This window comes from Sinohyriopsis cumingii, chromosome 6 (assembly GCF_028554795.1).
Source record: "Sinohyriopsis cumingii isolate HCF-2022 chromosome 6, ASM2855479v2, whole genome shotgun sequence".
NCBI classification, from domain to species: Eukaryota; Metazoa; Mollusca; class Bivalvia; order Unionida; family Unionidae; genus Sinohyriopsis; species Sinohyriopsis cumingii.
The window spans coordinates 67,709,437-67,728,128 of NC_142966.1; positions in this window are offsets into that span (position 1 = coordinate 67,709,437).

Sequence of the window (18,692 nt, forward strand, 5' to 3'; positions counted from 1 at the left end):
TTTCATTTTTCATAAGACAGATTGCAATACGTCTTGTCCGAGGTGCAAAAATTGAAAAAATCTTACAGATAAAAGCAACCAGTCTTACAGATAAAAGCAACAGATTGGTAGGAACCAATCTTACAGATAAAAGCAACAGATTGGTAGGATAAATGTGATACAAATATTGAATATACGGCCAAAATGACCCTGAAATATATGGCTTCTATTTTATACAGATATAGGTTGCTTCAAACATATTTCTAGGACTTATGTCGATTTCAAAATGTTCATCTCAGTTCCAAAATATCTTCTGTTACTTTTAGTAAGACAACAATGCCCATAAGTGCAAACACAAAACCTTATTTATAATTTACTACTACTAAACTAAACCTACTAATAAATAAATTGGAAACAGTTTGTTGCTACAAAATTAGAGCAAAACAGACATGTTGGTAAAGAAATATGGATATAATATGTTTATAAACCTGAATCGCGTATACAGACATGCTATGATGTGAAATTGAGATGGCTTACTGTTGCATATTGAAAGGCTTGCATGCTACGAACCAGCCAACTCATTAGTCACTACGTATGGTTAAAGGTACCCGAACTGCGATGACAACGTCCCAGAAGTAGAAACGTTTAAGATCTTCCAAAACAAGGAAGTAGCGTAAAAAGGGATGCTCTCTCTCTCTCTCTCTCTCTCTCTCTCTCTCTCTATATATATATATATATATATATATATATATATATATATATATATATATATTGTGTGTGTGTCTGTGTATGTGTGTGTGTGTGAGATACATTGGTATACACCACGCGTCACATCGTGTGGCGTAGAATGACACAATATATTTTGTTAAGCCTTGATTTGCTGATGTTATGCACACGAACTACCAAATAAGCATGTTTCTGTGAAGCATGACATCCCTGTAGCCTTTAAATTTTGTAGAAATTAGTTCGCATATATTTCAACTGCAAGTGGTATAAGGCAAGTAAAATGACTAGTTCAACTATTAAAATTCGTGATTTCCTCCGAGTTTCTGGAGCTCGTTGTTCTTCTGTCTTGCTTTTCGTCAAAAAATATATATCAGACAAAACAAACTATTTATATTCAATAGACAATATAGTAAATATCGTAAATGCCTTCCCTAAGCTACAGGAAATGTATGCTGGATGACACACATTCCTTAGAAGAAGGATTTTATATAATATTTTATTATTGTGAAACTTCAAGATGGTTTATTATGTGAGTCTATATGAAACAAGATTCAAGCGAATTATGCAAGAAAATAAGCAGCGCTCCAACAACAACAAAATTATATTGTTATTTACTTTTGCTACTATTTAATGTCTTTCAGCATTAAGCGGATCGTGAATGTTATTTTCTGTTTCTAAATCATTGCCCTCGAAATATCATCCACCTCCAGTCTCAAGGCACACATTTAACCTTAGCTCAAGAATAAATGAAAATGACGGTTTCAAGGAATTAGCCCGGGGCATACCTCTTTTAAAAAGATTTGATGAGAGCTATTGAATTGATAATGTTCATTGAGTAATTAAAAGTCTGACAGATAAAGATAGAGCATTACTATGTTGTGGTGGAGGACTTGGAGTCACTGCATCAGTAGTAGTTGTTACGGGAGACTGTGTGGTGGCTGAAATAAAAATATGGATTTTTAAGATCAATAAATCTTATGGAACTAAACATTATCATTTTTCTACTATTCTTCAAAGGTTTGCTTAGAGTATCATTTACCAAACCAAAAACGCTAATGGTTATACAATATAGAATTTCCAGGTATGTATTTTCCCACTCATGGCAGCATTAAAATGCCCTGTGAAGCATGTTTTATTTTACTAACCAAAATAACTTTCCTTCATTCTAATTGAGTTTTTCGAATACAGATTACAATAGGTCATATTCACAGTGGGAAATGTGAACCAGTCTTGGAAGTAAATTAACATCTTAGATTCGTAATAAAAATCAGAAGAAAAAATTAAGTTTGCAAGGTATAAGCATGTATTGAAAACCGCACGTAACATTTACAAGTTTCGGAACGTAGACAAATTACAGAACAACAACTGCAGTATATTTTGCGACATACATTTATTCAACATTTACTTAATAATTGGTTTATGCTTATGTATCTTACAATAGATTTTGTCATCTTGCTATACAAAGCAATTCCTATGCAAACAATGATTCATCTGCCACCAATGACTGTGAAATAGATACCATCAATTTTAGACAGAAACATGTTGGTTCCAACATTCTTCGAGAAATTACATCCACTCAATAATATATATCACACTTTCAAAACTCTCCTGTTATTTTGAGTGAGTTTACAATACCAAAATTACAAATGCTAAAATTAAGTTTTAATACAGCCCCGCCAACTAACTAAAGAATCGGAATACGGTGGATGTTAAAAAATTACAGAGGCTATATAGGTGTTGGAAGAATACAGATCGCATATACATACCATGTTGTGATCGCGTTTGTGCTTTTTGTTGCGCCGCGATATCCGTTTAGTGATGCCATGCTACGTACTAATAATCTTACCCTGTCCCTAAGAGTGCTTACTCGCTCCCAAAAAGCACATGACATAGTCCCATAAGTATCAATTTTTTGGCACTATCAAGCGCATCAAAAGTGACATAAACTTATTGCTGCGAAACATTACATCCTAGGAAGTCTATCATGACACAAGTTATTTGAACACATAGTGACGGTGATATTTAGTTTCTAAATCGTTGCCGTCAACACATTATTTACCATCTGTATATTTTGCTTTAGATGATGAATAAATTAAATGGTAGGATTTAGGAATTTGAAGCCTGGGGCATGCATCTTTTCAAAAGATTAAACAGTGGCATTCAACTGATAATATGCATTGTGTAATTAAAACTCTGATAGATAAAAGTCGAGTATTACCGTGCTGTGGAGGAGGGCTTGGAGTTACTGCATCAGTTATAGTTGTTTCAAGATAATGTGTGGTGGCTGAAATAAAAAATAAATGAGGGTCGTTTTTCTGAGATGTGTCACTTTTTACAATAATAAAACTTTAAATCTTATTCCAGTGCTGCTGTCATCCAAAGGTTTGTTGAAGTGAAACAAAATTAACGCTAATGGTTATATAATATAGAATCTGATGGTATTTATTTTCCGCAGTCATGGTAGTCATAGTAACATTCAAATGCCCAGTCCAGTGGTAGTCATAGTAACATTCAAATGCCCAGTCAAGTGGTAGTCATAGTAACATTCAAATGCCCAGTCCAGTGTATGTTTCTTCACTAAGCCAAATAACATTCCAACATTATAATAGATTTCTTCCAAGATAGATTTTATTAGATAATATCTGCAGCAGCAGGGGGGGGGGGGGGGGCGAATCCGACATTTTGTCCAATCGTTATTTTGCTTAATTATTACTTTCTGCACTCAGCGGATCCGGTGTAGTCAGCGCCTGGTAAAAAAAAAAACGACGACGGTCCATCCTACACGACGGTGACGTCATTTGGTTTAATACACTTTTCTGCGCGTCGATCCCAGCATCGTCAGCGTCCGGTAAACACAGCGACGACCGCGTCGATGTCATTTCCCCCCCTGCTGCTAAGAAGTTATTTACAATGATCTTACAAACAGAGTGATCACTAACTCCTCCTCTTGTAGATCAATTAGGTTATTTGACTGATCAGTAAGTCTAAAATTAATTCTCGTTAAAAACCGATTATGGCATCGCATATAGACCGGATTAATCGGGCTCTCAACGATTAAGAATCCGGGAGGGGCTGTTGGTGAAAATGAATAAAGGATATACCCCTGTTGAGCTTGATTTGATTGCTTGGTATCTACCTGGTAACTCCCTTCGATAACATCACACACTAGATTGATTGCTATCACCGATGCGATATTTACGTTGTATGGAGCAATATGCCTACCACCATCTCCGTTATCGTGTCTGAGGATAATTGATGGACCGAGAAAATCATTAAGAGACTTTCTTAGTTCTGGCGCGTTGTATCCTGGAAACTTGAAATCGGGTAAATCGGCTTCTGTGATATTATACTCGGTTAGGAATTTTTGTTTATTATCATCGCTGTTATCGGATATTATTTTAACGATTCGTTCATTGATATATTCCATGTCTGATATAAGTTGATTTAACACCTCGACGTGTTTTCGTGCTTTTGTTTTCCGTAGTTGTTCTAGTTGCAATTGGTAATTACGATTAATCTCGCTAAAAGCATTAGCGATATCATTTAAATTAACTGTTAATATGACGATCGATTCAGGGGTTTTGTCATACCGAAAATACCACTGCATGGCATTCCTGTCTTGAAATATAAACCAACTGGGTAATAACGTGTTTTTCATAATAGACAAATTATCTCGATAACTGGGATTAATTTCATGATACGATTGCGCATTCGTGTGCAAATCCGCGGGGATTTCATTAGGTGGATTCTCGGGCCAACTTAGTATGGTTCTTATTGAACTGTTATAAATATCAACCATATACCCCGGTGTGCTTATTTCAATCGTCGACGATAACGTCGGTTCATGAACCGTAATAGCGTATTTGATTCTTTTCCTGTGATCGATTTTATCCTGCGTTGAAATTCTTTATTGATTTGTTCTACTTGGTATGACCCAGTTGGTATTGTAACCTCATTCCAGTCTGGGGTCCCATCGGGTTTATTTGTCCATGCAAAAACCAGCGAGTTATTAGGTTGTTGTCCGTTAAATGCTTCCGCTCGGATATTAGGCCAACTGTGATATATTCGCAATTTTGCCAGCGTTATTTCCTTCACTGGAATCGGAGAAGGGAAGTTTACACTGAATTCTGGCTTCGTTGATGTTATCGATATCATATTTGTTTGTACCGGAGTGGTGTTCTCCGCGATCCGTTGAAGTAATTGCAACCCTTCGGGGTTCAGCGACATTATTATTATTCGCTGTTTCTAGTGTTTAATTTCAACACCGAATATTAACAACCTGCTTGTTTTCAGGAGAATGTTTTAAGCCCATTGAAGTGGTTTCAGGAGAATGTTTTAAGCCCATTGAAGTGGTTTCAGGAGAATGTTTTAAGCCCATTGAAGTGGTTTCAGGAGAATGTTTTAAGCCCATTGAAGTGGTTTCAGGAGAATGTTTTAAGCCAATTGAAGTGGTTTCAGCCACGTGGTTTCCAGCTTCCAGTTGAAAATCCTCGATTTTTGACATCGCGGAGTCATGCAACTGGACCATCGTGGAGAATTCAGCATCGGATATAAACGAATTATCTATCGCCAACGAGATCAACCCGGATAATTTCGAGTACGCGTCGGATACTATTTGATGTTTTACTGTATACTCGTTGAGTTTTTTCTGAGAACACGATGATATCTTTCTAGTGATTGCGTTGGCGACTCCAGCAATTGTTGTCGCCGCGGAGATAGCGATTGGAACAGCGATCGGGGCCATCATGGTCACCGTGGATAAAATAACACCGGTACCGGCTACTATACCTGACACCGAGTACACGACCGCGTCGATGGTGGTTATTTTTCGACGGTATTTTTTTATTTTTACACGGTATTGTTCGGAAAGCGTTTTCAAATTCGCGGAGAATTCTTTTACGGTATTGAATCGATATTGATGTGACGTCGGTGATACCTCTGATTCAATTACCTTGGTGGTCATTTTTATTTTAAAAGAGCTAGTGTTTTTAATTACTTAGATCCGTTACAAATTCCACATACCATGTAATGTTTGCCCCGGTTAAATGTCTATCGACGGCATAAATTGTAAACTGTTCAGTTGCGTCCTTGTCTATAATTGTTGATATTGTATTGTTAAACCCGGATGAACTCGACGATAATATATTAAACTGCATCATTGAAACCAGTGTCAATCGATAAATACCCTTAACAGTTGCGGTGATTTTTACTGTATTCTGTGTAGGAGTCCAAACGAATGATCCATGATGAATCGTGTATACTGTGTTGATGGTGTTTTCATGAGGGATTTTTATTTTTGTCACCTCCGGTAGTCTGTCTTTAATCGCTGTAACATCAGTTTTGATTGTTCCTATTTCCTGTGTATGCGCGTCTATACCCTTTTTGTTCGCTGCAACATCAGTTTTGATTGTTTCTATTATCCGTTTATGCGCGTCTACATTATTTATGTTCGTTGCAACATTAGAGCCGATTTTTTCTATTATCAGTTTATGCGCGTCTACATTATTTATGATCGTTGCAACATCAGTTTTGATTGTTCCTATTTCCTGTCCATACGCAGTGATATCATTTATAGTTATTGTAATTTCATCCGGTCTGGTATTTTTTTTACCAAAGAATTTATCAATGGTGTTATCAGCCCTGTTAAAATTTTTTCGTAACGTGTAAAATTGGCCCGACAGCGTTGTAAACTCCGAAATAGTACTTTTTATCCCCACAAGATTCGGTTCGGTCACCGTCGGGGTTCCAAAAAAACTAGCAGTAGTGAGTTGTATATCGGTGACAGACTTTTGTATCCCCTCGAACTGATTTGCTTGCGCGTTAAATTTATCATACAAATTTTTTAACGAATCCGACATGGTTATATAATTGTCGCCAAGTGTACTTATTTTTCCATTTATCGTCAAGATGGATTCACCTGATTTAAGTCGTCCGTCATCGGTATACAACACGATATTGTTCTCGGCGGCATCACGCTGTCGTATTAAAACGTCATTCAGCGACACATTACTGGATTTCAGTTTACCCTGGCGGTCTTGAAATACAACTATTTCGCCCGGGTCAACACTGGTTAAATTTAACGTATCAGCGATTTCATCCTCGATTAGTTTTTTTATGTCATCGGTGGCGAGCGTTTCCGTGGATTTTTTCAGCGCCGAAACCGGTCGTCTCCAAATATCAATCATTATTATTGTAAAAAAAAACAGTGTTTTTAATTAACCCGCCGGGCCTCTACGACCCCACTAGTGTATTCGTTTACAACCACATGAGGTGGTTTCCGCGATGATGAAATCGCCGCGAGTACGTTCAATACCTCACGGCCGCATATCGGTGGGTCACTTAATTGTTGTGTTGGCAGCGTGGAATAAAAAACCGGGGCTGAACACGCCCGGATATACCGCATGAACTCGTTTGGCGGGGCTAACCCGTATGAATCAAAATAGACGATCGCACGCGGATCAATTGCGTATGCAACCCAATGAGTTCCCGCTCCGGAGGATTTATCGAGGTTAATTATACCGGTTTCAATATTCTTTGGTTTTGTTGGTAATTGATCCCTCATAAAAACACCTCTGAAGTTTTTTATCGCTAACGCGTTTGCGGCATCTATTAAATCAAAATTAGACATAGGAGTCATTAAACGGTTCCCGGTAGTCTTAGACCCTTTCCGGCTACGGGTCGTTTTTTTTTATAGCCTTTCCCGGTTGCCTTCTTCAATGCCATTCCCGCCGCGGTACCAACGGCTCCTAACGCCGCCGCCTTCGCCACTGCTGGGGCCGCCGCGGCAATCAACGCTGGAATCGCAGCTAACAGCGGAAATATCCCACCGGTCTTTTCCATGTTTTTAATCGCTGCGGCCGAAAAATCTATTTGAACACCCTTTTTATTCCTCATCGCATCATTGAAATGTTTTATTTGAGGCGCCGTTAACGATATCTTATGATTACCACCTGCCATCTGTGACGGCTTTAACGTTATTGTGGTTCCACATTGTTTAGCCGACTTTGATCGTAATTTCTTGACTTGACCATCGGTCAACTCTACACCGACAACACTATACGACAATTTTAATGTAAACGCGTTTATGTTTTCAATTACATGTTTTCCACTGGTGCATCAACGATTCTCATTCGTCCACCAACACCTTCCAACAGCATTGATTTATCGCTGAGAATGACAGCAACCGCTCTATAATTAACACCACCCGGGGGGGCTATACGAGCTCGGAAGTGTATATCAACGACGGACTGTCTCGTTAAATCAAGATGTTCCAGCGAAAAGTAATAAATCGGATACAGGTTTTTAAAATCAAGTTGTGATATTTGCAAACCGGTGTCGACGTTTTGATCACGACCCATATATGACAGCAATCGATGGTACACACGTGCGACATGGTTGTCGCCGTAATTAAGCTGTATATCCTCGGATGGTTCCTGTTGTCCGTTTATTCTCAGCGAAACCTCCCTGACTCCTAATCGATCAAATATCATATGGCTGCATTCTTGGGAACCTAATCGTTCCCTATTCTGTAACGCAACAAATATATGACGCGGGGCTGAAACGCCTTGTTTTGATGCCAGGTGCCATGTAAATGTATCAGCGACATTATCCTCTTTAGCATCAGTTGTTACCGCTAGCCAACTCAACAACGATTTTCCCCCCTGTTCCATAAATGATAACAATCGTGCTTCCGTGGTAACTGATGGAGTCAACACCGGCATCCACAATGCTATTTTAGTTAAAATGACTTTACCGGCATCGACACCAGCAGGACGCCATATTGCATTGTTATCATCGCCCCTTCGCGATAGCGCAATTGTATGCTTAGCCCCATAGATAACTTTTCTGACATTTCTACAAAATCCGAATATGTGATGGAGTGGAATCGCGCATGAAAACTGTCGGCGTTGTCCTTGCAACATCCCTAATCGTGTTGCAAACCCTAGATTAAAATTATCGTTAGTACTTTTTATAACAGTAAATTCAGCGCCTGGTCTTGCTCTGCGGTCTGGGTTGGCTGCTTCAGCTTGATTAGGAACTGAAGTATCTCTTTTCCGCCAGCACATTAATGTACTGAATATGATCAGCGTTATCAGTGGTATCCTTCGCGAACATCATAGATGGGCCCGCCGATCTTGTATAATCATCTGAGTATCTCGCTAGCCCGATTATCGTTGTTGCAACATCAACATCGTTTTCTATTGATTCAATTTCTCGTCCGTCAATAAGATATCTGGCGCTCTCAAATAACGCCATGATACCGTTGTTGACGAAGCCAACTCGAACACGACCGTCATTTGGGTATGGTGCATTATCGGCAGCATTTGTTACAAGTTCTCCCTCAATTTCGATAAACGCTTCACACGGCAAAAAATATTTACTGGTATCTTGGACTTGAAGTTCAATTCGCGATCGTAGGTTGGCTTGTGGTGGTTGATAGGAATAAAATTGATAATCACGGACAGAATCATCCCTGCGCACTGGGGCGTCCATATCAAACGCGGGATCAGCGGTTTGCGCAAACATTTTATTATTTATCATGTTGATGTTTAATTCATCAACGTCGTTTTCGTCGTAGGCCACTTCCCGCTATCGCGTTCATGAGCGCGTTGGTTGTTGCATCGGTGGATGACTGAGCCACCAACGACTCTAGTTTTTCTTCCACGGCGTTATTTATTACTTTACTGACATTTGCAGGCATCACTGTCGTTGATGGCATCACCGGTGGTTTCTGTTTTCTTTTTCTCACCAACGACATTAGTTTATCTCGTGCTGCAGAAAACGCCCTTCCGGCAACATCTCCAATAGCACTAATACCCTTATCACGAATAACATCAATGGCCTTCATTCCTAATTGTTTAGCTAACGGCGCCACTTTTGGAGCCATTCTTGTAAATAACCCCGCAATGGTGCTACCGAGACCGTCTCCGTACCACGCGCGGTATACGGGCAATCGTGAGTTTACCACGTAGACGCTGACTGGTTTATCATGGTTGTAGTGTATAATCATCTTTATTATAAAAAACACCAGTGTTTTCCAATTAGTGATTGATCACCCCCCCTTCCCACCACCGAATCATAAATTTTGTCAAAAACATCGATTTTCTCTAAATGATTTCCTGGGGTTTTCATCGGCGGTAAAAATCCACGGTTTTTGTCAATTTTTGTCAATTTTTGTCGTTTTTTGTCGATTTTTGGTCGGTTTTTGCCGGTTTTTGGTAAAAAACATCGATTTTCTCTAAATGATTTCCTGGGGTTTTCACCCGTAAAAACTAACCAAAAACGACCAAAAAACGACAATTTTATAATTTTTTTAATCATCCACTAACTCGTCTATGAGCGTTCGATATGCATTAATGTCCATGATACCACCGGCAAATAACCGCCTGCAAATATCAGCGGCCTCATTGATTATTTCCGGAGAGTTATTTCCGGCTCGTTTTCCTCCGATTAGTATTTCTAGCCGTGATATATCACTGAGAACATTACCAGGACAAGTAACGTCTTTACCAACAGAGTATCCTTTTCCGTGCTTTGGTCTTTCACTTTTTACTTTATTGTGGAATATTATATAATTATTATCACGCGGTGGTAATTCATTTTTATATTTATTTGCCAAATACACTATTCTTGTCCAGTCCTTTAACGACTTTATATTTTTCTCGTAGCCGCTATTGATATGCTCATCTCGTGTGTCCTTAGCAAAATTTGTAACAGTAAAATCAACTAATCCTTCGTAGCCGAGATTTCTAATTTTATCTATTGTGCTCTTTTTAAGCACATTACGTGGTATATTCCCCTCTTTCTCTATTTCTTCCGGTATTTCTTCCGGTATTTCTTCTTCTGGTTCTCTTGCGGTGGCGCCTAGTTCATCTTCATCGGCTATTGTAACATAAGGTTCTTGTGGGTCCGTTATAGCGAGTGGTGGTGGCCTCCGTGTTGTAGCAACCGCTATTTTCGCAGGGAGTGTTTCCAGAGACTCTTTTGTTTGCTCGGTCTGAGCCGCTATCTTTGGTCGCTTTAGTTACCGGAGCAAAGAGCTGTTCGCTTCCAACAGCAAAATCAGTTTGTAGTTGTTGCCGCGTTTGAAGTTGTTTTCGGACCCTGTCTCGTAACGGTATGAACTTTTTAAGCGCTACTAGCCGCTCTCTGGCTAGCCGAGTAGTAAGTGATTCGCCTACCATTATTGCAATTGCTCCGTAATTTCTAATTTCCCGCCGAGTGTGGCGGGGGGGGGGGATATATCCCAGGGGCTCCAGGGAGTTTTCGTCTATAATCCTTCTAATGTTTTTTAATTTTATTAGAGATTTCTCGACGTCGTTCAAAAGCCTGTCCGAGTTTTTTTCGTACTGTCTCAACGGCAGTAAATAGTCCAATAAATGCATTTACGTCATTGCCATACAAGTTTTCATTGATCGTATATTGTAATCGCTTTATAAAAGAATACTCGCGTGGCAAGGTATATCGACCTTTCTTTGATTGCTCGTTAATAATTTCATAATCGGACAATATTTTTTGGTTATCAAGCTTATCAGATAATTCAATTCCTTGATTTTTTAATTTTGAAATCTCGGTTAATATATTATTGATGTCTTCGATATTCATATTCTTATAAAACATCTTATTTCTAATATCAAAAAAAAAAATTATTTTACAAAATGAACCCCGCGTATCAATCCCGAGGTGTGTTAACATTCGATGAAACATAAAACAGAATATTACAGTTGTTTGTAAAGACAATTTATTCCATCAGTTTTCTTCCGGAAGAAACAATTTATTAATTGTAATAGACTGTAGCGTTCACACTGTCGGTAACTTTGTCACTCGGTGATATACCATCACGAGTTATTCCCCTTTGATGTTACATATGAAAATCGAATTCTGCGCCCGGTCTTTTTTGAGATCGCTGAATTTTGTATTCCTTCTGCAACAAATTGTACTGCGGGCACACAAATATCAAAATATCTACTGGCTTCATTCATCGACTGAAAAGTTTTTTCTTCGTGCGTTATTGTATCAAATGACTTTACGGGTTTTGCTTTTTTTGAGTATTTACCGGTTCCGCCCTTTTTGGTATTCTGACTTTGCGAGATAGCTTGCAAGTTTATAAGAGAATTATCAGTCTTATTATTATTAATATGATCAATCACAAACCCATTCTCGATTAATCCGTTAAATACTTCAAATACAATCCTGTGAACATAATAGCTTTTTCCTCCCGCAGTAAACATCAAATACCCGCGATTATTTACGGTACCAACCGGCTTCTTCAGTCTGCGGTTTCTAACAACGCCGTCGCGAGATGCCTCGTAATTAACAAGCACGGGATGCGGCTGAAATTCTTGGTTCATTTGTATAATAATACTACTTGTCTAATTCATTATTTGGTTTAATTATAAACCTTGCAATGTAGTCCTGAGGAATTTTGATGACTGAGTCAGCGGTGGGGTCAATGACGGCGTTTTTTATTCGTTTGTCATAATAGCGTTTTAACTCTCTGTATCGCTTTCCGCCACAATTGATACACAACTGCGATTTTCCTCTTACACCAACGTGGCAAACCAAGCACGGTAGGGGGCCAAGAGAACCATTACGAACGCTTTGTAAATGATACCCGCAGAATTCACCTCTACATGATTTATTGCACGGGGTTGTCGACCCAATCATCAACCATTTGCATTTATTCATTATACTATATTCTTTCATTTAAATACTTGTTTTAATTATATGGAGGAGTTCGAGAGATTAGCAGCAATTAAGCCCTGGAAAAATATTAAGTTCAATCTCGATAGAGCCCTCAAGGACGCACCAAAAGCGTCAATAAACGATAGAACCCTGTTAAATAAAATACGCGATTGTATCAATGAATTCAAGCGTGATGGTGCATCTCATAGTTGGTCAACATTTCGAATTGATGGTGTTGTTGATGCTACCATGAACGACAACCGCGCGGCAACGATAATATCACAACTTGACGGTAAAAAGTATTTCTTCAGAGTAAAATTCATTGTCCGGGTGGAATCAGGTAATTGGATCATACGTGATAAATTTGAACCGGTTCTCAGCGACAAGAAAACAGTTATTGTTAGCCGCGACTCCAAGCCAGGGCTGTTAACCGGAGTTGACAGACCATACTATGAACGAGCGTATCCTGAAACAGCAGTTGTCTATGGAATATACCCGTTAAATAAGAAACCTGATATCGGAAAACTAGCGCCGATGAAACAGTCAACGGGGATAAATTGTGTGGCAGAACGAGTAATAGAGCATTTTACAAATGCGTGTCGAGGAAATAAACTGACCGATTTACGACGTAGCAAAATAAACCAATGGGAGGAGACAGTGCGCGAGCGAGGAGCAACCATCAGCGACATAGCGAAATTAGAAACGTCGCTGAGATTTCCAATAACCGTTACAACGATAACCGGTGAAGTATTATATGAATCAAAGTATAAATCAAATGGAGCCCCAATCAAAATTATTGATCATAACGAACACGCGTGGACGCCCGCGGTCACAATATTTCCACGGGATAGAACAGTAAAGTATATCCCGGGGGAATTCCTGGGAGAGGATGGTTTTCTCGCGGAGAGGAAACTATTTGATGCTATTGCCTGCTTGTGTGAAAACGACCCCGTATCAGTGTGGTTACTTCGCAGCGCTGAAAGCGATGCGGATACCTTTGATCAGTTTGTAAGACCAAACGGTGAATTATATCGCACTGAAGCGTTTGACAACAAGATGAAAAAAACCGCCATGGAATTTGAAGAGCATGATGAACAACTGCTAACAAATTGTTTTACCATTCCATCGGTTGCGGCTCATGTTGCAGCAAGGAAAAATGCGTGGAGACCAACGCGCAAGGAATTTCTACCGGATGTACAATCCAGTTGTTTGGAATACTATCATGGTGGACTATGGAACACTAAATACAACAGCGACGCTATGATTTCCGTTGATATGGTTGCCTGTTATCCAGCGAGTTTTCTCGGGTATGGATCCGCCGCTGAGTACTTTAAACCATTTGGACACCCCAGACATGAAATGACTCGTGTTGCTATTAATGGACCACTGCCTGATTTTGATTTAACCGGATTCGCTCGCATAGTATCATTTGAATTCGCAGCAGGACTTCATCGCTGTTGTTATATTTGGATCGGTAGACACATGGCTGAAAAGAGATGGCTTCCAATAGCGCTGCTACGGTTTATGATTGATTGTAGCATGCTTGTATCGTTGATTGTCAGCGACGCAATAATATCATATCGGGCGCAGACTGAAGTCTGGTTACCAGAACCAGAGCGTCTAGATAGCATAATTGACGAATCCAGAAAACACATTGATGCCGACGAGGAATATATCATCGAATGGTCCAAAAAGATATTCAACCAACGAAACCGCGAGGCAAAAGATCTCGGTAGAAGAATAATTGGTAAGTTCACACAAGGTGGAAAAAACTGCGACTACAAACGATATTGCTCACGGCTGATTATAGATGACGCAGAATATGATTTCGTAATCAAGGACGCAGTGGCAAAAAATAAATATGTGAACTGCAAAACAGCTTTCTTGTCCAATGGAACAAAGTTGGGTACAGTTGTTACTTACGCCGATGGAGACAGCCCCGCGTATCCACGTTTGAGGGCGTCTATGTTGGGTTACGCGGCTATCAATTTATTCTCGATGATAAATAGATTTCCCGACACCGCGGTTAGAGTAGCCGTTGATTCATTTTATATAGACGTAAAGTATAAGGGAAACATAGCCGAGTTTACTAGTCCCGACGAGAGTTGGGGTACATGGAGAATTAAAAATGAAATACGACGCGATTATTCCCCGTCAGCAGATGTCACCGCTGAAAACAATTACTTACGCGGTGATAATTTATCAGAATGGTCTAATGCACCACCGTGTTCTGATCCAATTTGTAGACATAAAACTGTTTATTTAAGCGGCTGTGGCGGGTCAGGAAAGACGACTCGGGCAATTGAATTATTTCGAACGCGGGCAAGTATAATCGTGCTTACACCGACCCATAGACTAGGGCGAGAGATAAAACAACGAAATGTTGACGCCGTTACTTATCACAGCTTTTTTCGATACAGCGGCGGTGAGTGGACTCCTGATCGAATGGGGGAAAAATTTATTCCTGAGGTTATCATCTGGGATGAGATATGTACTGTTTCGTTAGATACTTTACAAATGTTTCTTGAGTGGTTGCTGCGCGCAAATACAGCGGTAATCATGTGTGGCGACCATGGCCAACCACCACCATTTGTCGGCGAGGGTCCACATGATTGGTTAAAGGGTTTTGTGGACTATTATGAAGAAACCGATACTGATTACCGAGCACTTGATGAACAACTGCGCGAGGTTAAAAAATTAATCAGATTACAGCCGGATAGAGTTCAATGTGAAATAATCCGCGAGGTGATTCCGGAAACGCCGTTAAATGAATTCTGGGAAACATGGAAACCAAACGATTTGATTGTAGCGAGTAGAAAGATAGTCAGAGACACACTTCAGCGGAAGTTGTTTACGTTGCATAAGGAAAAGTTTCCAACGCGCCCAGTGCCGTTATGTTATAGACCCGCGGACACACGGCGGCAGAACATTGAAGTTGAAATCCCGGGCCCGACAGCGTCAGGGACAAAAAAACAAATTCTTGTGCTGAATGATATTGTGCTCGTTGATATCAGCGTCGTCGAAGACGCGCTACGTGCTGATAAATCCCCGTGGACACTAGGATACGCAACGACAATACATTCCTCGCAGGGACTGACTATCACGGACACAATTGTTTGGATGGTTGATAATCGCATCGAATGGTCAAATCTAGTCTATCTTGCAGTGTCCAGAGTACGGAGGATAAATCAGCTTCGAAGAATTGTTATTGACGAAGCCAGTGACAACGATGACATCATCGATGCTAGCGTCATTGATAGAAAACTCTCGGGTTACCGCCAACAGGATAAAAAAAAACAGCGGCGTTTTGATATTGATGCCGAATTAATAATTGCGTTACGACAACAACAGAATAATCACTGCGCGAGTTGCAATTGTGTAATGCGCTGGCGTTATTCGGATAAAGACGCTCGCCAATTTACCGTGGACAGGATCGATAACAGTCTCGGTCATGTCAAAAACAATGTAAGGTTGACCTGTCTTGAGTGCAATAGACGCAACGGCGCTAGTTAAGGCCACGCGGGGGTAATTGAGTATCGTCAGGTATCACTTGTAGTTGCTCGCGAGTAAATCCGCGCTGAGGAGCAGTTGAATCCAGTCTATAGATCGGTGGTCTACCAGTTGATCGTGTTATCGTTGATATGTTATGTGTGGTAACACTCCAAATAGGATCAGTAGCTCTTTTTTTACCGCCTTCAAGTTCTCCTGGTTCATACAGATATCTAACAGTGACATTGCCGAGAATCGGCTTGGAAACGCTATCTATTTTTGATCTTCCGGGTATATACTTTTTTTTAATCGCGTCGCTGGGCTTCATGTTGATTGCTCGGGTAATCTCGTTATTTAACGCTCCAATTACGCCTGGTAACCTTTTAACCCATTCACGAGATCGTTTTTCTTGGATGAATTCCTTCGCGTATTGATATCCAAATAACCGTTCAGCAAGAGTCCGATTGAATCGTTCAACAAATGCCTGATCACGATGTAGCGCAGTATGACCTCGTTGTATCGCGACGCTATGATGTTTCAGCGTTGATAAAACAGCGCCGCGAAATTCACTACCAGGATCAACTTGTAATAGATTTGGCCAGCGCAGAGGACCCCTTCGATAAATCCGCTCAAACGCATCGGCTACTTCAGTTGCTGACTTTGTTTTTAACGGCTCCGCTTGTTTGTATCGACTCGCAACATCAACTACGGTTAACGCGTATTTGTAACCGTTGTCATGCGGCAGAAATAGTATATCAGCTTGATGAACTTCATTGGGTACGGTAACATCAAAGTGTGAGAAGTTGATTTGTTTAGGTGGCGGTAGATAGATTTGCCATATAGCCTGTTTGGATAACCAATTAGCCGCAGTGGCCTTTGTTACTTTTGCAGCGCTTGCGAGTTTACCAATTGCGGCCTTCCCCTTCCAGTATCCTCTGGGAGAATAATAGATGGATTCCATGTTGTTATTATAAACGCTAGCGTTTTCAATTACCAGCGCGAGAAGCTCCGCTTCCAATCATTAATTTACCTTTCATAGCCGATTTTACCAACCATGAAGCCAACTTTTCTTTGAATGATTTATCAGGAATAGCATTTAACGCGTGAATTAATTTTACATCCGCGATATGACGCTGTTGCAGATCGCTACTTTTGTAGTAAGCAACATCATGAGCATGACACGCCTTATCGATAGCGTTTATTGGATACTCACCGGGTCGCGGCTGATTTTGATCATCGAGTCTGATATCTAATCGTGTTCCGGGGCCACAGTAGCTATATCCTGGGAGGTGCTTTTCTCCTGGATACTTTGCCCACGGTGTTCCGGGGAGTTTTGATAACTTGGCTGCAATATCACCTCCTCGCTTTTTTTTAAAGCATCCCCGGGTCTAGCAGAAATAAATCTAAATTTTTTTGTACCGCATTGTACACACTTACCAGTAAGCGCCGATCTGTTATTTCTTGTTATAACGGTTGTCATATCATTTGTGCCAGTACGCACTCTACACTTCACACAATATAGATCCATAATTTATGTATAGAGATATGAATATAATTGATTTTTCGGCGACTAAAACAAGAGAACCAGTTAAGCATGTTGCAGCGTTACCAAACTCGATCCGGATGATTATCATCGGACCATCTGGATCCGGCAAGACGCAATTGTTACTTAATTTAATAATGAGATGGATGAAGTGGGATAAGTTGTATTTAATCGCCCCTAGCGTAGATGATCAACGATGCTACGAGGTGTTGAAAGATTTTAACGAGAATGCATCAGCGATCGCTGAAAAAAATGTTATTGAGTTTATTACAGATATCAATGATGCACCAGGTATTGATGACATTGATGGCGACGTTAACAATCTAGTCGTGTACGATGATGTTATGTTAGACAATCAAAAAAAACCAGCTAGGACATTTTCCAGAGGCAGGCATAAAAACACCGACGTGATATATGTCACTCAACGATACACTCAGATTCCAAAAGTAATCAGAGACAACTGTAATATTCTTGCTGTATTCAACGGCGTTGATACACACACGCTACGAAATATTTGGCAGACATGGTGCGGCGGTGACATGGACTTTAATGGTTTTCGAAACTTTTTTAGTCATGCTCAGTCGACCCCACATGGATTTGTAACGATAAATTTACATGATCCTCGGACACGGTATCGTATCGGACTTGACCAAATATTCTGTTAAATTGTAACTAATTTTCATTGTAAATAACTTCTTAGCAGCAGGGGGGGCAATGACATCGACGCGGTCGTCGCTGTGTTTACCGGACGCTGACGATGCTGGGATCGACGCGCAGAAAAGTGTATTAAACCAAATGACGTCACCGTCGTGTAGGATGGACCGTCGTCGTTTTTTTTTTACCAGGCGCTGACTACACCGGATCCGCTGAGTGCAGAAAGTAATAATTAAGCAAAATAACGATTGGACAACATGTCGGATTCGCCCCCCCCCCCCCCCCCCCCGCTGCTTCTGCAGAGCGAAAGGTGAAAGAGTCTTAGAAGAAATTAATATCTTTGATTCATAGGGTAATTATGAGAATGAATTTGAGTTTTCACAATTAAAGTGTTTATTGGACGTCCCAAGTTTTTACACATGCAGATAGGGCAAAACACCAAATACAAAATGTTCATTTTCTGATATATTCATTATTTACTAAAACTTTCGTTCATGTTCGTGACTCTTGCAATAGGCATTGAAAGTTTGTATGTATTGCAATTCCTAGCAATGAATTAGCTTCCAACAGGAATGAAAAATATTTGTCTTTAGTTTCGGACAAAGACATTTTGGTT